Here is a 16,402-nt window from a genome sequence, read left to right on the forward strand (position 1 = left end):
GTGTCTTATTCTCACAACCTTTCTTAATCAGTGAATCACCATTATCTATCCTCTAAGCCTCTGGTATCTCACCCCTAACTAATGATGCTTTAAAAACCTCTTCTAAGTCCTCCGTAATTTCTGCACTTGCCTCCCACACATATGGAGCCAGTGATCATTAATGGAGAACATGTGGAGCAGGTTAAGACCTACAAGTATCTGGGAGTACAGTTAGACGAGAAGCTTGACTGGACTGCCAACACAGATGCCTTGTGCAGGAAGGCACAGAGTCGAATGTACTTCCTAAGAAGGTTGGCGTCATTCAATGTCTGTAGTGAGATGCTGAAGATGTTCTATAGGTCAGTTGTGGAGAGCGCCCTCTTCTTTGTGGTGGCGTGTTGGGGAGGAAGCATTAAGAAGACGGACGCCTCACGTCTTAATAAGCTGGTAAGGAAGGCGGGCTCTGTCGTGGGCAAAGTACTGGAGAGTTTAACATCGGTAGCTGAGCGAAGGGTGCTGAGTAGGCTACGGTCAATTATGGATAACTCTGAACATCCTCTACATAGCACCATCCAGAGACAGAGAAGCAGTTTCAGCGACAGGTTACTATCGATGCAATGTTCCTCAGACAGGATGGAGAGGTCAATACTCCCCAATGCCATTAGGCTTTACAATTCTACCGCCAGGACTTAAGAACTTTTTAAAAAGCTATTATTAATGCTTTTTGAGACGGTGATTTAGATGCATATCATATTTTTTTTACTGAGTTAAGTATTGTATGTAATTAGTTTTGCTACAACAAGTGTATGGGACATTGGAAAAAAAGTTGAATTTCCCCATGGGGATGAATAAAGTATCTATCTATCTATCTATCTATCTATCACACGGTCCGAGGGAAACCTGGCCAGGTCCTGGAGATTTATCCACCCTCATTTACCTCAAAACAATAAGCACCTCCTCCTCTGTATTCTGTATGTGGTCCATGACCCCACTAGTGTTTAGGCCGAGACCCTCGGACCTACCTGGAGAGTACCTGAGGAGGAAGGTAAAACTGCGCAGGCGCGGGTGACGTCAGCGGCGAGCGCGGGCTTTAAAAGGAGGCCCACTTTCAGGCGCGGGCAGCGGAGTGCTGGGCCTTGGCGCACGGGGACTTCGGTGAGAGGAAATCAGTGAGCCTGAGTACGTGCTTGCTGAGGTAAAAAGGTACGGTCAGTAGGTTCTTTTTTCATTTATTCTGACTAATCTGGGATCAGGTAATGGGGGAGACAGTTAGAGCAGTGGTGTGCTCCGTATGCAGTATGTGGGAGGTCAGGGTCAACACAGTTGTCCCTGATGACCATACCTGCAACAGGTGCATCCAGCTGCAGCTCCTATCAGACCGAGTTAGGGAATTGGAGCAGGAGCTGGATGAACTACGGATCATTCGGGAGGCAGAGGCAGAGATAGATAGGAGTTATTGGGAGGTAGTCACACCGAGAAGACAGGAGGTAGGCAAATGGGTGACAGTCAAGAGAGGCAGGGGAAGCAGACAGAGAGAGCAGAGCACCCCTGTGGCTGTTCCCATCAAAAATAAGTATACCATTTTGGATACTGTTGGTGGGAATGACCTAGCAGGAACAAGTTGCAGTGGTCCTGTCTCTGGCACTGAGGTTGGACCCTCGACTAGGAAGGGGAGGAGGGAAGAGAAGAGAGCGGTAGTGATAGGGGATTCTATAGTCAGGGGGGTGGATGGGAGATTTTGTGGGGAAGATCGGGAGTCTCGGATGGTATGTTGCCTCCCTGGTGCCGAGGTCCGAGACATCTCAGATCGGGTGCAGGTTATTCTCGAGGAGGAGGGCAAGAATCCAGATGTTGTGGTCCATGTAGAGACCAACGACGTGGGTAGGATGAGTGAGGGGGTCCTGCATAAGGAGTTCAGGGAGTTAGGTGCGAAGCTGAAGAGCAGGACCTCCAGGGTAACAATCTCAGAATTGCTACCTGTGCCACGTGCGAGTGAGGCAAGGAGCAGAAAGATTATAAAGATTAATACATGGCTGAGAGGATGGTGCGGGAGGGAGAGCTTCAGGTTTGTAGATAATTGGGCTTTGTTCCAGGGAAGGTGGGATCTGTTCCGAAGGGATGGTTTACACCTGAACTGGAGCGGTACTAACATTCTTGCAGGGAAGTTTGCTAGTGCTTCTTGGGGGGGGTTTAAACTAAATTTGCAGGGGGCGGGGATCTAGAATGTGAGAGAGGATAGTGAGATGAAGAATAAAGGACAGGTGGGGACTACACGGTTCCGAAATATTAAGGCGGAACAAGTGATAAGGAGGACACATGTACAGAGGGATGGTCTGACGGAACATGGAGTTAAATGTGCAGAAAGAATAAGTAAATTTAGGAAGGACAACAAAATTCTAGGGGCGTATAGCCCGATGGGAGTTCGGGGAGCTGGGTTAAGCACAATAGGCAGCGATTCAAACAGAGAGAGGAGAAATGGGCTAAAAATTCTATATCTGAATGCACGAAGTGTCAGGAATAAGGCGGATGAGCTTGAAGCCCAGGTGCGAATGGGTAACTATGATGTTGTTGGGATAACGGAGACATGGCTGCAGGGGGATCAGACCTGGGAAATGAACGTACAAGGGTATACGTGCTATCGTAGGGACAGAAATGTGGGCAGAGGGGGTGGGGTGGCCCTGTTGGTGAGGAATGAGATTCAGTCCTTTGCAAGGGGGGACATAGGATCAGGAGAAGTGGAGTCTGTGGATAGAATTGAGGAACAGTAAGGGCAAAAGGACCCTAATGGGTGTTGTCTATAGGCCACTGATGCACCATCAATAACTCTCCGAGATGTGAGGCGAGATAAAGGCTTTTATTGGCTGAAAGAAAGAACAAGCAGCAAGTGACCACCACACTACATCCTGGAGACTGAGGCCAGGGCTCAGGCTCCAATCGCCTTTATACCGGGGTCCGTGGGAGGAGCCACAGGAGCAGTCAGCGGGGGGGCGTGTCCAGACAGGTATATGTAGTTCACCACAGCCACCAAACAGTAGCATGGATATTGGGTGCAAGTTGAATAGGGAGTTAACATTGGCATTTGGCAAAGGTAATGTCGCAGTAGTTATGGGGGATTTCAACATGCAAGTGAATTGGGAGAATCAGGTTGGTGCTGGACCCCAGGATAGGGAGTTTGTAGAGTGCCTACGGGATGCATTATTGGAACAGCTTGTACGAGAGCCGACCAGGGACAAGGCTATTCTGGATTTAGTGTTATGTAATGAACAGGATTTGATAAGCGATCTCGAAGTAAAGGAGCCATTAGGAGGTAGTGATCATAATATGATAAGTTTTTATCTTCAATTTGAGAAGGATAAGGGCAGCTAGGAGGTGTCAGTGTTGCAGTTGAACAAAGGAGACTATGGAACCATGAGGGAGGAGCTGGCCAAAGTTGACTGGACGGATATCCTAGCAGAAAAGACAGTGGAACAGCAATGGCAGGTATTCTTGGGAATAATGCACAAGGTGCAAAATCAGTTCATCCCCCAGAGAAGGAAGGATTCAAAGGGGGGAAAGGGGCCACAGTGGTTGACAAAGAAAGTCAGAGATTGCATAGCATTAAAAAAAAGGAAGTATGACAGAGCTAAGGTGAGTGGGAGGACAGATGATTGGGAAATTTTTAAGGAACAACAGAACATAACTAAAAAGGCAATACGGGGAGAAAAAATGAGGTACGAACGCAAGCTAGCCAGGAATATAAAGGAAGATAGCAAAAGCTTTTTTAGGTATGTGAAGAGAAAGAAGATAGTTAAGAACAATATTGGGCCCTTGAAGAATGAATTGGGTGAAATTGTTATGGGAAACAGAGAAATGGCAGAAGAATTTAATAAGTACTTTAGATCTGTCTTCACTAGGGAAGATACAAGCAATCTCCCAGATGTATGGATGGGCCAAGGACATAGGGTAACAGAGGAAATGAAACAGATTGACATTAGGAAGGAAACAGTGAAGAGTAGACTGATGGGACTGAAGGCTGACAAATCCCCAGGTCCAGATGGTCTGCATCCTAGGGTACTAAAGAAGGTGGCCCTGGAAATTGCGGATGCATTGGTAATCATTTTCTAATGTTCCTTAGATTCAGGAGCAGTTCCTGAGGATTGGAGAATGGCTAATGTTATCCCACTTTTTAAGAAAGGAGGGAGGGAGAAAACAGAGAACTATCGACCTGTCAGCCTAACATCAGTAGTGGGGAAGATGCTAGAGTCCATTATTAAAGATGAAATAGTGGCATATCTAGATAGCAGTGATAGGATTGGGCCGAGCCAGCATGGATTTACCAAGGGTAAAACCAAGGATTTACCTTGACTAATCTATTGGAGTTTTCGAGGATGTAACCAGGAAGTTAGACGGGGGAGATCCAGTGGATGTAGTGTACCTCGATTTTCAGAAGGCGTTTGATAAGGTCCCACATAGGAGATTGGTGGGTAAAATCAAAGCTCATGGCATTGGGGGGAAGACATTGACATGGATAGAAAACTGGTTGGCAGATAGAAAGCAAAGGGTAGCGGTGAATGGGTGTTTCTCGGAATGGCAGGTGGTGACTAGTGGGGTGCCACAGGGCTCAGTATTGGGACCACAGCTGTTTATGATTTATGTCAACAATTTAGATGAAGGCATTGAGAATAACATCAGCAAGTTTGCTGATGATATTAAGCTGGGTGGCAGTGTGACATGTGATGAGGATGTTAGGAGAATCCAGGGTGACTTGGATAGGCTGGGTGAGTGGGCAGATGACTTGACAGATGACGTTTAATGTGAATAAGTGTGAGGTTATCCACTTCGGGAGTAAGAACAGGAAGGCAGATTATTATCTGAATGGTGTAAAGTTAGGTAAGGGAGAAATATAAAGAGATCTAGGAGTCCTTGTTCATCAGTCACTGAAGGTGAATGAGCAAGTGCAGCAGGCAGTGAAGAAGGCTAATGGAATGTTGGCCTTTATTACAAAGGGAATTGAGTACAAGAGCAAGGAAATCCTCTTGCATTTGTACAGGGCCCTGGTGAGACCACACCTGGAGTATTGTGTACAGTTTTGGTCTCCAGGGTTAAGGAAGGACATCTTGGCTGTAGAGGAAGGGCAGCGTAGATTCACAAGGTTAATTCCTGGGATGTCAGGACTGTCTTACGCTGAGAGGTTAGAGAGACTGGGCTTGTACACGCTGGAATTAAGGAGATTGAGAGGGGATCTGATTGCAACATATAAGATTATTAAGGGATTGGACAAGATAGAGGCAGGAAATATGTTCCAGATGCTGGGAGAGTCCAGTACCAGAAGGCATGGTTTGAGAATAAGGGGTAGGTCATTTAGGACAGAGTTAAGGAAAAACTTCTTCTTCCAGAGACTTGTGGGGGTCTGGAATGCACTGCCTCGGAAGGCAGTGGAGGCCAATTCTCTGGATGCTTTCAAGAAGGAGCTAGATAGGTATCTTATGGATAGGGGAATCAAGGGATATGGGGACAAGACAGGAACCGGGTATTGATAGTAGATGATCAGCCATGATCTCAAAATGGCGGTGCAGGCTCGAAGGGCTGAATGGTCTACTTCTGCACCTATTGTCTATTGTCTCAGTTCTATAAACTCTGTGTCCACCTGTTGAGTAAATACAGATGCAAAAATCCATTTAAAATCTCCCCTCAATCTTTATTTTGCCCTTCCATGTTGTGGTTCCATCTGTTTCTCCCTCTGGTCATTGGGCAGCTGGAGGGCTTTTTCCCCAGCGGAAGGGAGTAGCCGAACTGGAGGCAACTCCATCTCACTCGGAAAGGGACCTGCCATTCAAGCAGGTCACCACTGAGTGGCAGTGTTGCCTGCAAAATGAAACGGCCTGTCATTGTAGCAAAACCCCGCAGGGTGCAAGTGAAAAAGCTGGAAGAACTCAATGGGTCAGGCAGCATCTGTGGAAGGAATTGGACAGTAGACATTTTAGGCAGAGACCCTTCATCGGGATGGAAAGATAGGGAGAAGGTAGCTGCAACAAACAGTGGAGGGAAGGAACGGAGTAAGAGTTTGTTGACCAATCATCAACTGGTCTAGGTTTGGCAATTCATGACACAACTCTCAATGAATTGAAGCTCACACTTTATCGTCCCTGCACAAACATTAATGGAACTATGTTGATCACAGGCCAACAATTTAAAACATGGATTCTACTGTTCCCTCAGTACCAAAAGTTACTCAGCCCATTTCTCCAATTTATAACACCAAAATAGGGGATCATAGGTTAAGGTTGAAAGGTGAAAAGTTTAAGGAAAACATGAGGGGAAACTTCTTCACTCAGAGGGACGTGAGAGTGTGGAACGAGCTGCCAGCGCAAGTGGCGCATGTGAGATTGATATCAACGTTTAAGGGAGGTTTGGATAGGTACGTGGATGGGAGGGGTATGGAGGGCTCTGGTCCCAGTGTAGGTCGATGGATGACGGCAGTTTAAATGATTTTGGAATGGACAAGATGGGCTGAAGGGCCTGATTCTGTGCTGCACTTTTCTGTGACTCTATGCCTCTAATTTATTCTGTAATCACGACTTAGACACTTAGTCTCTCTGTAGCCACCATTCTGTTATCAAAATGTAGTTTTTCTGGAGTGTAAAAGCCATACCAAATTCATGCTCAGTAGATGAGCTTTGTCTGGTCTCCTGGTGCACACCAGCTTTTGAATAAATCGCCCGTTATTTCAAACACCAACTCTGTGTGGCCTTTCAGTGTGGTTGTACAGGTGGTGACAGGAATGACAGGCCTGCATAGGAATTGTGACTTGTGTATCGTTATGATCTGTTTGTGACCAGGAAGAGGGAGGGGAGAGGGAGGGGAAGAGGGAGAAGAGGAGAGGGAGAGGGGAGGGAGAGAGGAGAAGGAGAGGCAGAGGGGGAGAGGGAGAAGTGGAGAGGGAAATAAAGAGAGGAAAATGTGAACTTGTAAAGGTGGAGATCTGAGGTGAAGAGCAGGAATGGTTGGTGGAAAGTGACCGTCTCCCATCAGAGAGGGATTCTCTTTATCATCTCAGATCGCTTTTAAAGAGTAAATCTCTCCCATTCACAGACCCCTGGTAAAGATGGTGTCTCTCCTGGACGGTCTCCGTGGTGCGTGTCGTGATGCTGATCTCTGTCCCTGCTGGTTCCTGCTTCTCCAATCTCCCGTGTTCCTCCCATCAAACCCCACTGGGGACAATACCCTTCCTCACCTCCCCCTCCCTGTCCCACGTTCCTGTCCTCACCGCCCCGGAACTCCACATCCCACATCACCGCGGTAACCATTCACACCCAAACGCTAAATGATGCTCAGTGATGTTTATTGCAAAAACACAAGTTGTACAAAGAAGGCAAGAGGCAATCAGACAATCTCTTCTGTCTCCAAAGCATCTGTTTGCAAAGCTTCTCGTGCACAGGGAGGTGTACGATGTTCCTGTGATGATGGTCCTGCTCCGACATGCCACCCGTCCTGGGACACAGGTCAGCCGGAGACTCTCCAGTTGGTCCTCTGTCAGCAACAGGATTATGGGAAATGGAGCCTGCTCTAAGTCACCACCGCACGGGTCTAGCGGATCTGTAAATGACGTTACGCTCAAGCCATTAAGCTGCCTGCGGTTTGGCAAGCCTATTGGGGCACCTTCCCTCCAATACAGGTCTTTGTTGGGGTGAGGGGCTTCTACATTATTTCCTCATTCCTACCATGTCCACTCCCCTACTCCTCCCCTGCCAAAAAGCTCGGTGCAATTAGGCAAACCTAGATTGATGGCCGGTTTTCTGTCTGACTCCCACTGGGAATCCCTAGTGTCCATGTGATCCACAGCATTGGCAAGGTTCTCAGGGGGCAGTCCCAGAGTAAGGGGTTTCCTGGGCTCGAGTGGGTGAGAGGGTAAAGACTAGGAGAACGAACATGAGGGAGCTGTCTGGGAGAAAGAGGTTCCTCTGGCCAGAGTGGGTGAAAGGGTAAAGTTCAGGGCGGTGGGTCTAACGAGTCAGAGGATAATGCGCACAGGATCAAGGGGATCAGAATCTTGATTGGGCAGGGCATGAGGGCAGGAGACTGGGGCTGAGAGGAAAATTAGATCAGCTACAATCAAATGATGGAGGAGACTTGATGGGCTGAAAGGCCTAAACTGGCCCCTATATATTATGGTCTTTTGGTCTGAAAATCATTGGACAATGGGACTGATGATTAGAGGGAGACGGAAGTTATGGCACCAGGACCAGAGAGAATGGAAAGGCAAAGTTGGGCCTGGGAGTGAGGTTGGTGAGAGGACAAAGCTCAGGGGTAGATAACTTTGAGGAGGGTGTTCTCCGAAGGAGAGGAGGGGAAGGACTGATTGGTCCATTGAAGCTCGTGGCCCCTCATAATGGGGTCCATCGGAGGTCCCATTCCCTCCTGCCTTCTGCAGCAGAGACGGTCCACCCAGTTGTTCTCCTGACAGAGACAGGAGCAGGGGTCAGAGCGGTTCTTGCGCTTGCCAACAGAGCAAGGAGTTTTGGAGCAATCCCGCTTCACGGCGTTGGCTGTAATGTACTCACTGAGGTAGCGCCTCAGATGTGCCCGGCGAATGTCGGTTCTGGGCAGCAGGAAATGGAGGGGGGCCAGCCGGTAGTGTATGATGCCTGGTGAGGCCGTCAGACTGTTCAGCCAGCTGGTGAAGGCCCGAGGATTGGAGAAAAGGAGGTCTCTGTTCCCAGTACTATGGCCTCCTGAGACTTCTGTCAGCCTCTCGCTGAAGGCCTGGTGGAAGCTGTGGGAATGGCTATGGGACGAGGCCTGCTGCTTGCAGTGGCCTGCTCGAGTTGATGCAACGTTATATCCGAACACGCTAACACTGGCCTCCACACTGAGGCAGTCCGTCACCTGAGTAGCAGTGAAGCCCTGAGAAAAGGCCTTACAGGTGCGGATGGCCGTCACGTCCTTGTAGGAACCACCCAGCTCCACTGACCGGATGTAATGTGTCCCGAAAGTCTGCACTAGTTGGCGATACTGGTGCCGGGCTCCCGCATAGGAGCTGCTGGTGATTTGTTTGAGCTGGTTAGAGAACTCGGATGTCAGAGGGGGTGGGTTCCTCAGACGGTAACGGTAAAGGCGGCAATGGAACTTCTGGCTGGAAAAGCTGTAGTGGGCTGATCGGGCTTTACGCTCGGCAAAGGACGTGGCCCGAGATTTGGAGCCAGCCACTGTGAAAGAAGCTGACATGAAAAGGGCAGATATTTTCAGACCAAAACTCCAGCTTTTATCCACCCTGGAGCTGACTGATTTGCTGAAATCAGAGGCTGAGTTGAAGAGCTGGCTGGACACAGACCGGCGGCATTTACGTTGGGGTCGCCAATCCACCACGGCCAGGGGGAGACGCTGCCATCGACCCCCCATCAGAGTATTCCTGCAGAGCTTGCAGGCCCCGTCTGGACTACTCCAGCTCTCCACGTCCACCACGTACGCCCCCTTGCGGTCCAACGTTACCACATCAAAACCCTTCCCAGCCAGACTGGTCCCTGGTACTGGGGACGCACGGTGGCATTCTCTGGCACTGCCTGTCTGGCAGATAGCCCCCACACCCCCCAGGAATAGGAGAGCCCAGAGCAACGTTCCCATTTTCCATCCCTTCCCAGCATCCATCGCAATGTTGACAGGTCTTCCCTCAATCAATGGAGGGCGGTAAATCTGTAATGAGAATGGGAGATGGGGTCACCAATGGATAGCATCACACATTCACCCCTCCCCACCATCCGTGCCATCAGAAAGGGACCCTCCCATGACCCACCCCTTCATAGAGGGTTCCTCTGTTGGACCTGAAGGAATTGAAATAAGAAATGTATTTGAACTAGAATGAGTCAAGTGCATTGTCTTTGCCCTTCCTATGTGATGGGAGGAATGGTGGCAACCATTTTGTGAATGTCCCACAACCGACATTTTGTGATCTGGTCTTGCTCAGGGATGGTTTTGGTCAAATCAGGTGAAAGAAGACACAATAAAGCCCCACGTGAGACCTTTCTACTGATGGTTCAACCTGTGTAGGATCTGCTTGTAGACTCTCCCAGCTCCTCCACTGTCTCCCCGTTGACTGGAGTGACTCAGGTCCATCTCTCCCGGACCTTCTGCAAAGCCCTCAAACCTCCCTCTTTGTCTGGTGGTCCAAGATTTCAGACCACTTTTCCATCATGTTGGGTGGAACTTTTGACCTGTACCCCCAGATCGCTCTGTCCTTGCTTCTCTTGTCCTTCTATTCTTTTGATTTCCTAATCTCATTCTTTCCACCATTCTCCACATTACTCAGCATTAAACAGTTTTATTTACCCAGTTTTAGGAAAAACGTCATTAAACTGGTAATACTACAGAGATCACCTTAGGACTCACACCACCAGGTTCAAGAACAGTTGCTAACCCTCTTGAATAGAAGGGGATAACTTCATTCAACTTCACGTGTCACAACTTCGAAATGTTCCCACAACCAATGATCTCACTTTCAAGGTCTTGGTTCAAAGATTTCATTTAATATCTGAGAATGTATACAACCTGAAATTCTTGCTCTTCACAGACACCCATGAAACAGAAGAAAAACCCCAAAGAATTAAGGACAGGGAAATGTTAGAACCCCAAAGCCCCCGTTCCCCCTCCCATGCACAGCAGCAGCAAAAGGATCGACCCTCCAGCCTCCCACCTCCTCCCACTTGTTCAAGCAGAGAGGGCCAGCCCTCCATCAACAACCATGCAAGCCCCCAAAGAGACCAAGATCGAGAGCTCATCAAAAACTACAGTCCATCCCATCAGTTCGACATCCCACAGGCTCGCTGTCTCTCGCGATGACTACCCTCACTTGCCCATCCATTGAGATGTTCCCACAACCAATGATCTCACTTTAAGGTCTCTTTAACTCATTATCTCATGTTCTCGTTATTTATTGCTATTTATTTATATTTGCATTTGCACAATTTGTTGTCTTTTGCACTCTGGTTGATCTTTCATTGATCTTCTTAGAGTTACTATTCTATAGATCTGCTGAGTATGTCTACAAGAAAATGAGTCTCAGGATTGTCTATGGTGACATAACTGTACTTTGATAATAAAATTTGGTTTAAATTTGAACTTTAAGAAGATGAATGAGGAGGTTGCCAGGACTGGAGGGCCTGAGTTATAGGGACTGGTTCAGCCAGATTGGACTTTATTCCGGAGGGTTGTATGTATATGGCTGCCAGAGAACATGGTTCAGGCAGGTACAATAATAGCACTTAAAAGGCATTTGGATAAGTATATGGATGTGGGTAGGAAAGGCTGAGAAAGATATGGACTAAATGTAGAATGGGACCATGGACAACTTTGGCCAAAGGACCTGTTTCTGTGCTGATTAACAATGGCTTTATTAACAAAGCACCGGACCAGATCCTGACCCAGGGAACTCCACTGCCCATCGCCCTCCAGTCCGAACTTCAATCGCTTTCCGTTTCCCATTACTAAACCATTTTCCCCTGCATGCTGCCACAGACTCTTTCATTCCATGAACTGCAAATAAGTCTGTTGTCAAGTGATCTTAATGGACACTTCATAAATACTTGAGGTCTGATGTGAATTCTCTTGTCAGTGTTTACTGTGGGGATACTCCTGGAAGGCAGTGAGTTCAGGGAAGAGAACAGTGCTGAAACGATATTGATATTAGGAAGGGAGGGGGAGATGTTGGGTGTCTTGAAACATATAAAGGTGAATCAATACCTGGGATCGGACCAAGTGCATCCTAAGAGACTGTAGGAAGCAAGGGAGGAAATTGTATTTTCCTTCGTCCCACTTGAGGGAAGGACAGACTGAAAGGGGCTAATGTTGTGATTTTGTTTGAGAAGGTCTGCAGGGATAGGTGGGTGAGCCTGGCATCAGGGGTTGAGAGACAGGAGTCTACCTGCATTTGGAAAGGCAAGGACTGATTTGGGAAAGTCAGCATGGCTTTGCACAGGTCTCATCAATTAGTCTTAGTGTTTAAAAGAGATGGCCAAGAGAACTGATGATGGCAGAGTGGTGGACGGGTTTACCAAGTCATGTGCAGTCCCAGTCAAGTCAAATTTATTGTCAGTTAACTATATACCTGTATATAACATATGTAGCCATATAATGTCAGAAGGTGGGGGCAAGGGTGCTGGGAGAAGACCCACAAGCAGGACACAAACACATCTTTCTTAGGTTCAATAAAATAGTGTTTATTACTCGCTACACAGAGAACCGGGATATCAAGGAGGACAAAGAGGAACACGAACCTCGGACTAGGAGACTAGGGACTGGGACCGCCGCGGACCTTGGACTTGGAGACAGGGAACCGATCCGGACCATGACATATAATGTATATAGAAATGAGATGTTTCCTTGAACCAGAAAGTGAAACACAGTAGTACACATAAAACGCTAACTTATGAAGGTAAGAATAAAATCTACAGATGAATCACACATAATAACAAGCTTAATATCAAATATTGTAAGGTGTGAAACAGATTAACCAGTGACACTTCGAATACAATGCAACAGTTGTATTCTGTTCAGAATTCAGGAGTTCAGAAGCCTAATGGCCTGAGAGAAGAAACTGTTTCCCATCCCGACCGTTCTTGTCTTTATGAATCAGAGTCTCCTGCCTGATGGTAGAAAGTCAAAGAGGATGCTGGATGGATGGGTGGGATCGTTGATAATACTAAGGGCCCTGCGTACACAGCTCTCCTGATAAATGTCCCCGTTGAGTGTTCGGGAGACCTCTATGATCCTCCCGGCCGTTCTCATAGCCCTTTGTAGGAACTTCCGGTCCGATGCTCTGCTGTTCCCATACCAGATGGAGAGGCAGCTTGTCAGGATGGTGCTCCTGTAAAATTCAGTTAAGATGGGGAGATGGAGGGGAGAGGGAGCCTTTCTTGCCTCAGTTTTCTTAGGAAGTGGAGGCGCTGGAGAGCCTTCTTGTTCAGGGAGGTGATATGAAGGAACCAGGTGAGGTCACCTGTGATGTGAACTCCCAGGAACCTAGTGCACTTAACTCTGTCTGCAGAGGAACCACATATTCGCAGAGGGCAATGGTTCATTGTATGCTTGGGAAGGTGTGATCACATGGGAACTAGGGTGAACGAGCTACTTGGATCTAAAATGGGAGATGGAAGGATCAGAGGCCTGTGGTCAGTGGTGTGCTCCAGGGGTCAGGGGTCAGTGTTGCTTATCATTTGTACAATCAGCTTGGATGAGAATGGAGTTGCATGATTAATAAATTAGTGGATGACACAAAAATTGGTGTTGTGGTGGGCAGTAAAGAAGGTTGGTGTATGGTTATAACAGGATGGCTCTACTGGTGTGTCCTTATTTCAGACGGTCTGTCAAAGGAATGGCAGATGAAATTTAAGTCAGACAAGTTCAAAGTGAATTTAGAAAGTTAAATCACGGCAGGACAGAACAAGTGGTCGAGGCAGCTACAATTACGATGTTTAGGAGGCATTTAGACCGTGATGGATAGATAGCGTTTACAGGGATATGGAAGCTAACGCAGGCAAACAGGATCAGCTCAACAAGGGAGATCGGTCGGTTTGGATGAGTTGTGTGGAAGGCCTTGTTTCAGTGTGGGACATCTCTGTGAATGCACAATTGCCTAACGGCAGTTCTCTCACTGACCCCATCACACAGAGGAAATGGTAAAGGCTGAAGGACGGATTGGAATGCAAATAATGAGGAAGGGAGAGGGAGAGTGAGGGTGGGAGAGATAGAATGAGAGGGATGAGGAGAGGGAAGGAGAGGTTGGGAACGAGAAAGAAAGACATACAGAAATGAAGAGAGAGGGAGAAAATAAGATGGGGTGATAGTGCCAATGAGAGAGAATAGTTGAGAAGGGGGGAGAGTGAAAAGAAGAAAGATGAAAAACAGCACTGGAGAGATGGAGAGAGAGTACGAGATTGAGAAAGAAATGAATGCAAGGGTTGTGTCTGGGAGACAGAGAAAGGAAGTCAGAGAGTGCGAGCAATGGTGAGAGAGAGATAATAACAGAGAGAGAGAGAATGTATAATCAGATAGAGATGGACAAAGGGAGAATATGAGAGAAAGGTGCAGAGGGAGAGAGAAGGGAGGTATTGGTAGTGGGAGAGAGGGAGGGATACTTTGGTAGTGAGGGAAAGGGAGGCAGAGAGAGAAAGGGGGAAGCAGAGAATGAGAGAAAGGGAGAGTGAGGGAGAGAATGGAAAACATATTGATCACAAGAGAGGGAGAGTTGGGTGGGAGTCAGTGAGGCAATAGAAATTTCTAGAACCTCACTCACCCGATGCCAGAATTTACAGCATGGACTCTGGGCAGAGTTGAGGAAGATGTTGGAGGGAAATTATCAAAGAGCGGAGATAGAGGTTGAGAGATGGAGAGAAGGGGAGAGAGAGGTTGAGAGATGGATAGAAAGGAAGAAAGAGGATCGGATCACACTGGGAGGGGTAGCGTTGCCAAATGGACACCCTCCTACCCCTGAGACAGAGAAGTGAGCCTACCTGTCACTGTTCTTCCAGGAACTTTGAGCTTCTCCCAGGTCTGCTCCAGCTGGGACCTGTCTCCGCGCCTCCCACTGCCCCTTTGTGGCTGAGGTCTGTCTCAGCCCTGACTCCAGGTTCTGAGCTACTGAGAGAGTCACGGACCTAATTAAGGTTCAGAACATGTTGCCAGGAGGGGAGGGGCTGTCTTGAGGAACTCACACTCGTGGGCTGCCTCAGTCATGGAAACGAGAAGTAACAATGGGAGGCTTAAAGATGAGGCCTGCCCCTATGGAGACTCTTCCCTCCCTCCTACTGTGGATAGGGAAGGGTTTGGAGTGGAGGGAAACAGATTATGGGGGAGGTGAGATGAGGGAGTTTGTCGGATCAGAGTTGTTGGTTACAAACAGACATTTTATCAAATGGATGGAATACGGGGTGGAAGAGATGGAAAGATAGATAGAGATAGTGAGAGAGAGGGAGGGAGAGTAATGGATAGACAAAGAAATGAAGTAGATTGAAAGAGTTAGAGGAATAGGAGACGAGAGAATGAAACAGTCAGAGGGTGGAGGGAGAGAAACACAGAGAGAGATCACATAATGAGGGGGAGGGAGGAGTGTCTAGATGTTGAGGGGCAGTCCAGGAGGGAGGAGGGAGAGACACACAGAGATCACATATGTGAGGGGGAGCGAAGAGTATCTGGATGTTGAGTAGGAGGGAGGAGGTGAAGATCGGAGGGTGGCACAAGGAATGGATGGGGTTGGTGGTAAGTTGAGGAGTGGAGGGTGGTGGATGGAGAGGAAGGGGAGGGATAATGGACAGATTGCCTACACATCTGGGCCCAATACAGAGACTGATATTCCCCTGGATTCTGAGAGGGGAACGGTGCCTTAGTTTCTCACCAGACACCCATCACTCCAGGAAGTGCACAAATCTTGAATGCTACGTCTCTACCTGGTGACAAACCTCTCTGACCCTCCCCTCCATCATGTCACAAATCCAGAAACAGCTTGTATACGTGAGACACAAAAACCTGGGGTCAGAGAATTATCACCAGCAAAAACCAGCCTTGACACTCTCCCACTGAGAATCTCACACCCTGACTCACACCATCCTGGGGGACCGTGACCACTAAACCAGCTGAGCTTGGCCAGGAAACACTGCAGACATCCTGTTGAAAAGGCTGGAGCTTCTCCAACCAGGACAGGACCTGCCTGATCTGCCCTGTTACCCAGGGGTCCACAAGTCAATGTCAGTCACTCAGAGCGGCAGACAGTAAGTTCATCAACATCTGGACAAATCATGGACAGATTCCACACTGGGGGTGAGATTGCTGGTGAGAGTCTGAACACAGTTCGATGAATCATGAGCCCCAGCCTTTGCAAAGAGAGTTGAGCAGGAGAACATAAACAGACTGTGCCGGCCACCCACACGTCAGTGCACAGCAAGATCAAAACATCAACTGCACGTAAGTGAGACATGAGTGGAGTGAAAATCCCTGGATGTCAGTGATATAAAGAGCTAGACAGTAGGTTTGAAAAACTGAGAAACAGGAGATGCTCTAATGGAGCATGAAAAGTATCAAAGAGAAACTTACATGAATTTCTCTCTGTTCACTCAGAGAGTTTGTTGAAACAGTGTGTGAATGTTCGAGCTGGAGTTCAGACCAGACTCGATCTTGTACTGGGAGCTGAGCCCGGCCAGGTGACTGGAGTTTCAGTGGGAGAGGATTTTGGGAACAGTGATCACAGCTCTTTAGTTTTCAAAAAGTCACGAAAAAAGGTCAATTGACTGAGATTTTTGAGGTGGTTGCAACGGTGATTGTTGAGGCTGGGACAGTGGATGTTGTCAAAATTGACTTCAGTATTTCTCAAGATCCCTCAAGACGGGCAGATCCATGAAATGAAGTTGCAAAGACTCCACTGTAAACTTGGTCATTTGGATTCAGGATTAGCTTGCCCCTA

At 47.9% G+C, this 16,402-nt stretch overlaps 1 pseudogene; it reads right to left on the minus strand.

Annotated features, from left to right (window-relative positions):
• Window positions 1-7,283: 7,283 nt before the first annotated feature.
• On the minus strand, window positions 7,284-14,576 carry LOC140719406 (perforin-1 pseudogene; annotated as a pseudogene).
• Between the last annotated feature and the right edge of the window lie 1,826 nt (window positions 14,577-16,402).

The sequence above is a fragment of the Hemitrygon akajei genome, chromosome 31, assembly GCF_048418815.1.
Source record: "Hemitrygon akajei chromosome 31, sHemAka1.3, whole genome shotgun sequence".
NCBI lineage: Eukaryota > Metazoa > Chordata > Chondrichthyes > Myliobatiformes > Dasyatidae > Hemitrygon > Hemitrygon akajei.